Source organism: Schistocerca piceifrons, chromosome 5, assembly GCF_021461385.2.
Source record: "Schistocerca piceifrons isolate TAMUIC-IGC-003096 chromosome 5, iqSchPice1.1, whole genome shotgun sequence".
Lineage (NCBI taxonomy): Eukaryota > Metazoa > Arthropoda > Insecta > Orthoptera > Acrididae > Schistocerca > Schistocerca piceifrons.
The window spans coordinates 661,213,269-661,221,281 of record NC_060142.1 but is presented as its reverse complement, the minus strand read 5'-3'; positions in this window follow the sequence as shown (position 1 = coordinate 661,221,281).

Sequence of the window (8,013 nt, the reverse complement as noted above, 5' to 3'; positions counted from 1 at the left end):
CAGGACATGAAAGTTGAGTGGTGATTTAATTGCCCAAGCCACATCTGTTCACGTTGTCCCCTTGGTTGGTGGTTCGCTGTTGGTGGTATTCCTGGGAGTAACAGCGAGTGTTCGAGTTGGTGAAGATTTAGCCACCGTGTCGTGGAATTAACTGTATTTGTCGTTTTGAAATTCAAGTGCACCAGCGAAATTTTCTGCCTTGTGGCCGTTAGTGTTCCGGTTACCTGCCCTGGTCGATGACGTAAAATCAGGCAGTGTCTTTTCCTCACCTGTTGTCGCTGTCCAACATGGTGTGTAGTTTTCGACAGCTTAATGTATTTTGGGTGTGGGTGGCTATGTCTGTAACGTTTTGGCTTTGAAATTCTCGTATACTGGTCGGTGGTTAGCAAGTCGTCTTGTCGGTGGGTCCCTGACTGTCTCTTGGTTGTGTTGCCGGTGGATCGAGTATAGTTGGGTCGACTTCTTGTCTCACTTAAGCGAACGTTAAGATTTCCAGGGCAGACCGAGCCCCCTGGAAACTTCTGGGCGCCGTTGCCTATACTGCCTTTCTTCTTGGCGTTTAATTGTGTATTTCTAATGGCTCATAGCCGATGGTTGGAATTTGTAAGCTTGTAATTGTGTTTTTAAAATCAAAGGCCTTCAGCCGTTTTAAAAGTAAGTTTTTCTAAATTGGGCAAGTTTTACATTGTCTGAAGATAAAGCTTGGGCCTTCTGCCTATTGAAAGGTTATTGTAGTTATGTTGTTTTAAATTTAGCGGCCTATAGAGCCGCTTTAAAAAAACTTAATCTATCTGACTAGTCAAGTCTTACATCGCTTGGCCTTAAATACTATTTAAGGTTAAAGCCTACAGCCTTCTGTCTCTCCGACCGAAGTGGCCGAGCGGTTCTAGGCGCTACAGTCTGTAAGTGCGCGACCGCTGCATTCGCAGGTTCGAATCCTGCTTCGGGCATGGATGTGTGTGATGTCCTTAGGTTAGTCAGGTTTAAGTAGTTCTAAGTTCTAGGGGACTGGTGACCTCAGAAGTTAAGTCACATAGTGTGCTCAGAGCCATTTGAACCATTTGGAACATCTGTCTCAAAAAAAAAAAAGTTATATATATATATATATATATATATATATATATATATATATATATATATATATATATATATATATATATAGAGCTGTTGTATTTAATTCATGGGCCTTCAGCTGTTTTAGAATTAAAGACGTTTTCTGTCGATAGTCAAGCTTAGAAATTGCGCTGTTATGTTTGGACAACTAAAGAAAGTGTTATGTTTGGAATGTACAGGGTGTTTCAAAAATGACCGGTATATTTGAAACGGCAATAAAAACTAAACGAGCAGCGATAGAAATACACCGTTTGTTGCAATATGCTTGGGACAACAGTACATTTTCAGGCGGACAAACTTTCGAAATTTCAGTAGTTACAATTTTGAACAACAGATGGCGCTGCAAGTGATGTGAAAGATATAGAAGACAACGCAGTCTGTGGGTGCGCCATTCTGTATGTCGTCTTTCTGCTGTAAGCGTGTGCTGTTCACAACGTGCAAGTGTGCTGTAGACAACATGGTTTATTCCTTAGAACAGAGGATTTTTCTGGTGTTGGAATTCCACCGCCTAGAACACAGTGTTGTTGCAACAAGACGAAGTTTTCAACGGAGGTTTAATGTAACCAAAGGACTGAAAAGCGATACAATAAAGGATCTGTTTGAAAAATTTCAATGGACTGGGAACGTGATGGATGAACGTGCTGGAAAGGTAGGGCGACCGCGTACGGCAACCACAGAGGGCAACGCGCAGCTAGTGCAGCAGGTGATCCAACAGCGGCCTCGGGTTTCCGTTCACCGTGTTGCAGCTGCGGTCCAAATGACGCCAACGTCCACTATCATCTCATGCGCCAGAGTTTACACCTCTATCCATACAAAATTCAAACGCGGCAACCCCTCAGCGCCGCTACCATTGCTGCACGAGAGACATTCGCTAACGATATAGTGCACAGGATTGATGACGGCGATATGCATGTGGGCAGCATTTGGTTTACTGACGAAGCTTATTTTTACCTGGACGGCTTCGTCAATAAACAGAACTGGCGCATATGGGGAACCGAAAAGCCCCATGTTGCAGTCCCATCGTCCCTGCATCCTCAAAAAGTACTGGTCTGGGCCGCCATTTCTTCCAAAGGAATCATTGGCCCATTTTTCAGATCCGAAACGATTACTGCATCACGCTACCTGGACATTCTTCGTGAATTTGTGGCGGTACAAACTGCCTTAGACGACACTGCGAACACCTCGTGGTTTATGCAAGATGGTGCCTGGCCACATCGCACGGCCGACCTCTTTAATTTCCTGAATGAATATTTCGATGATCGTGTGATTGCTTTGGGCTATCCGAAATATACAGGAGGCGGCGTGGATTGGCCTCCCTATTCGCCAGACATGAACCCCTATGACTTCTTTCTGTGGGGACACTTGAAAGATCAGGTGTACCGCCAGAATCCAGAAACAATTGAACAGCTGAAGCAGTACATCTCATCTGCATGTGAAGCCATTCCGCCAGACACGTTGTCAAAGGTTTCGGGTAATTTCATTCAAAGACTACGCCATATTATTGCTACGCATGGTGGATATGTGGAAAATATCGTACTATAGAGTTTCCCAGACCGCAGCGCCATCTGTTGTTGAAAATTGTAACTACTGTAATTTCGAAAGTTTGCCTGCCTGAAAATGTACTGTTGTCCCAAGCATATTGCAACAAACGGTGTATTTCTATCGCTGCTCGTTTAGTTTTTATTGCCGTTTCAAATATACCGGTCATTTTTGAAACACCCTGTAACTGAAAATGGTTCAAATGGCTCTGAGCACTATGGGACTTAACATCTATGGTCATCAGCCCCTAGAACTTAGAACTACTTAAACCTAACTAACCTAAGGACATCACACAACACCCAGCCATCACGAGGCAGAGAAAATCTCTGACCCCGCCGGGAATCGAACCCGGGAACCCGGGCGTGGGAAGCGAGAACGCTACCGCACGACCACGAGCTGCGGGCAAGTGTAACTGACAGCCGCTCATACTGGCCCCCTTCCACAATTCCTACTACTTGTTCTGTCCTGTGGGTTTAGCAGGGCTTCTCACATACATTGGAGTGGAAGCTATACAAGTTTTCCTCTTAATTAAGCCCTTTTACAACGCAATCTGGCTTTGTTTACACAAGTCCGCTGTGAGGCCCAGCTCTATTCAAATGGAATCAACTACGACCAAGTATACCACAAACTATGATTCACGTGAGAACAGGGAGCTGTGAATATCATTTAACAAACCTACGGCGGTGCAGCAGTACTTTACTCCTTTACTCTGATTCAGGCAGCTGCAGTAAACGGTGCGCTGTGGGCGAGAAGCGGTGCGCTGCGGCAGCTGTATGTTCTGATGCGTCCACGAAAATATGCGAACGACGCAGTCTGGCGTCCTTGTTATCAGACTGTGGGAAACTTCCCTATGAGAGCAGATTTCAGTGTGAGGTGCACCCGTTCACTGGTCTGGCCAAACCAATTTGACTCACAAACACGAGAGTGCGTGCGGGAATTGTCAGACGTCCGACAGCCGACTCACGACAAATAAGTTCACCCTCATGACACATGTGATGGCTGAGATGGCATGCAGTACCACTGTTAGCACAGTTGGAAACTACCGCTGGCTCTTAGTCCATCGTAAGATACAGACCACCAGTCTCACCCACAAGGACAGACCTGAAGTCTTACACCAGGAGGGAATCAGGAGATGAAAAAAAAAAAAACAAAGAATCACAACCACTTTCCACTAAGCCTCGGCACAGGAGCCGAATTAGCAAAACCGAAACCGCCACCACATTCCACAAACCAATCAAATTATACCCTACCCATTGAATCTCCCCTCTTGATTGTTTTGTTAGCCTGGTAGCCAATCCAGACCCAGCACTGGGGTTCCCATGCTGGGGGAGCAAGCCCCAACTTTACACATCCTGAGACGATCCAATCAGCGACTCCAAATCTCTTCTGTCTCTCTCACAGTAAGCGTGGCCATGTTTCGGCAAAAAATATCTACATGGACGGGACCACAGTCCCTCATTTACGGAGTGATCTAATCTTTAGAGGACGACCATTTCCAATTCCTGAAAGAAGTGTTAAACTTCCCAGAAAGATGTGCACATGAAATATATGGTTTTGCTGCTCGCTAAAAGATGCTGGTAACTCCCTGGCGTCAAAGGGGGGCTACATTTCTGCCTCCACTAAACATGTAGACCAGCTACTCCATCCGTATAGTCCCAGGCTCAGTTTACAGCAGTCTCTCTCAAATGGCTTTCCCCACCCGTTTTCTGCCATCCACCTGCCGTCACAATGGACTGCCACCTGGCTCCATAAAATGTTTTGGGAACTGGCGCCCTTCTGTCCGACCATAAGTGGAAGGGGGAGAGAGCTTTGGCCAGAAGTCCCTCTGCTGATAAGATCCACTGGTGCTGCTTCCCAGAATGACTCACATGGCCAGGTTGGTGCACTTAGAATTTATGCCCCAACTCATTTCTCTCCCTGTTATCCATCGCCTCCAATGTGACCCCATGGGTGCAGGTTCTCTACAGGCTACACATGCAGTTATACAGACATTTTGCACACAATTTCCCCATGTAAAAAAGTCGTAAACCATATATAGCAAAAGTGGCACTGGGGAACACCGAGATCATGAACTAAAGTATATTGATCTGAGCGACAATGTTTTTAAAGTGAGAGAGCGGCATGTCACTTCTCAATGTGAGCCAGGACTCCATTATAATGGAACCACATACATGAGCAAGATCAAATGGGATATCTCTGAACAATGTGGGTAGTACATTCCTCAGAAACAAACACTAAAATGACAAACTGCCTACTGGCTTCTGTCTCGGGTTCTTCGGCCGACGTTCATTTAATGATTTTTCTGACGTTTCGCCAGCACGAGTGGCAGGCATTGTCAAAGCTTCACCCTCCATTGCCGGTGGTTAACTGGAGCCGAGCTCGCGGGCGCAGACTATATGTACCTGGCGCGCCAACGTCCGAGGGCTTCTCCCCGGTCATTTCCGGTGCGGTTCTCCTCCTCCTACCTGCGACGGTCGTTCGCTGCAGTACGGGAAGCCAGGATCCGTTTACCTTAAGGCTTTCCTCTTTCTTGTTCAAACTGTTCGCGTGTTTTTGTATTTCTACAGCATCTCTGAACAAGCGCGTGTGATAGTGGTTCTCTACAGCCAGAACTTCCGTGTCGGCGAATTTTATTACGTGGTCGGTCTCATTCAGTGCGTGATCTGCCACGGCCGATTTCTCCACCTGCCCCAACCTGCAATGTCGCTTATGCTCCTTGATCCTGGTGTTAATGGATCGTCCAGTCATTCCGACATAAACTTTTCCGCATGTGCATGGTATGCGGTATATTCCCGACATTGCAAGTGGGTCTCTTTTCTCCTTCGCCGATCTAAGACACTCTTTGATCTTCCTTGTCGGTTTGAAAATCGTCTTTACGCCATGTTTGCGCAATATACGGCCGATTCTGTCCGTCACTCTGGGATTGTATGGCAGAAAGGCCGTACCCGACATTTCTTTTTCTGGTTCCTTACTTCGCCGAGTGTTTGGCTCAGATCGGCGAAGGAGAAAAGAGACCCACTTGCAATGTAGGGAATATACCGCATACCATGCACATGCGGAAAAGTTTATGTCGGAATGACTGGACGATCCATTAACACCAGGATCAAGGAGCATAAGCGACATTGCAGGTTGGGGCAGGTGGAGAAATCGGCCGTGGCAGAACACGCACTGAATGAGACCGACCACGTAATAAAATTCGCCGACACGGAAGTTCTGGCTGTAGAGAACCACTATCACACGCGCTTGTTCAGAGAAGCTGCAGAAATACAAAAACACGCGAACAGTTTGAACAAGGAAGAGGAAAGCCTTAAGGTAAACGGATCCTGGATTCCCGTACTGCAGCGAACGACCGGCGCAAGTAGGAAGAGGAGAACCGCACCAGAAATGACCGAGGAGAAGCCCTCGGACGTTGGCGCGCCAGGTACATATAGTCTGCGCCCGCGAGCTCGGCTCCAGTTCACCACCGGCAATGGAGGGTGAAGCTTTGACAATGCCAGCCACTCGTGCTGGCGAAACGTCAGAAAAATCATTAGATGAACGTCGGCCGAAGAACCCGAGACAGAAGCCAGTAGGCAGTTTGTCAACAAGTGGCCACGAAAGCCTCAACAATTTTGTAAACACTAAAATGCGGTAATTAGGTGGAAATCCAACTGATACGGGCCTACTAACCAATCATTGGCTGTTGTTATTGAGGTCTTCAGTTCAGAGACTGGTGTGATGCAGCTCTTCGTGCTACTCTATCCTGTGCAAGCTTCTTCATCTCCGAGTACCTACCGCAACCTGCATCCTTCTGAATCTGCTTAGTGTATTCATCCCTTGGTCTCCCTCTACGATTTTTACACTCCATGCTTCCCTCCAGTACTAAACTGGTGATCCGTTGACGCCTCAGAATGTGTCCGACCAACCGATCCCTTCTTCTAGTCACGTTGTGCCACTAATTCCTCTTCTCCCAAACTCTATACAGTACCTCCTCATTAGTTACTTGATCCACATTACGAGATCGTTCTGTAGCACCACATCTCGAAAGCTTCTATTCTCTTTTCGTTTAAACTATTTATCGTCTATGTTTCACTTCCATACATGGCTACACCCCATACAAACGCTTTAAGAAAAGACTTCATGACACTTAAATCTGTACTCGATGTTAACGAATTTATCTTCTTCAGCAACGCTTTCTTTGCCATAGCCAATCTACATCTTTATATCCTCTCTACTTCGACCATAATCAGTTATTTTGCTCCCCAAATAGAAAAATTCAACAGCTCTTTTAAGTGTCATATGTCCGAATATAATTCCTTCATCATCACCTGATTTAATTCGACTACATTCCGTCATTTTTTTTTTTTTTTTTTTTACTTTTGTTGATTTTCATCTTGTATCCTCCTTTCAAGACACTGCCAATTCGGCTCAACTTCTCTTCCAAGTTCTTTGTTGTCTCTGAGAGAATTACAATGTCTTCTGCACACCTCAACCTTTTTTATTTCTTTCCCATGGATCTTAATTCCTACTCCAAATTTTTCTTTTGTTTCCTTTACTGCTTCCTCAACCTACAAACTGAATAACGTCGGGGACAGGCTACAACCCTGTCTCACTCCCTTCTCAACAACTGCTTTCCTTTCGTGCCCCTCGGCTCTTATAACTTCTCAAAATGGTTCAAATGGCTCTAAGCACTATGGGACTTAACATCTGAGGTCATCAGTCCGCGAGACTTAGAACTACTTAAACCTAACTAACCTAAGGACATCACACACGTCCATGCCCGAGGCAGGATTCGAACCTGCGACGGTAGCAGCAGCTCGGATCCGGACTGAAGCGCCTAGAACCGCTCGGCCACAGCGGTCGGCTCTTATAACTGCGATCTGGTTTCTGTACAAATTGTAAATAGCCTTTCGGTCCATGTATTTTACCCCCGCCACCTTCAGAATTTGAAAGGGAGTATTCCATTCAACATTGTCAAAAGCTTTCTCTAAGTCTACAAATGCTAGAAATATAGGTTTGCCTTTCCTTAATCTTTCTTCTAAGATAAGTCGTAGGGTCAATATTGCCTCGCGTGTTCCAATATTTCTACAGAATCCAAACTGATCTTCCCCCAGGTCTGCTTCTACCATTGTCAAAAGCTTTCTCTAAGTCTACAAATGCTAGAAATGTAGGTTTGCCTTTCCTTAATCTTCCTTCTAAGATAAGTCGTAGGGTCAGTATTGCCTCACGTGTTCCAATATTTCTACGGAATCCAAACTGATCTTCCCCGAGGTCGGCATCTACCAGTTTTTCCATTCGTCTGTAAAGAATTCGTGTTAGTATTTTGCAGCTGTGACTTGTTAAACTGATAGTTCGGTAATTTTCACACCTGTCAACACCTGT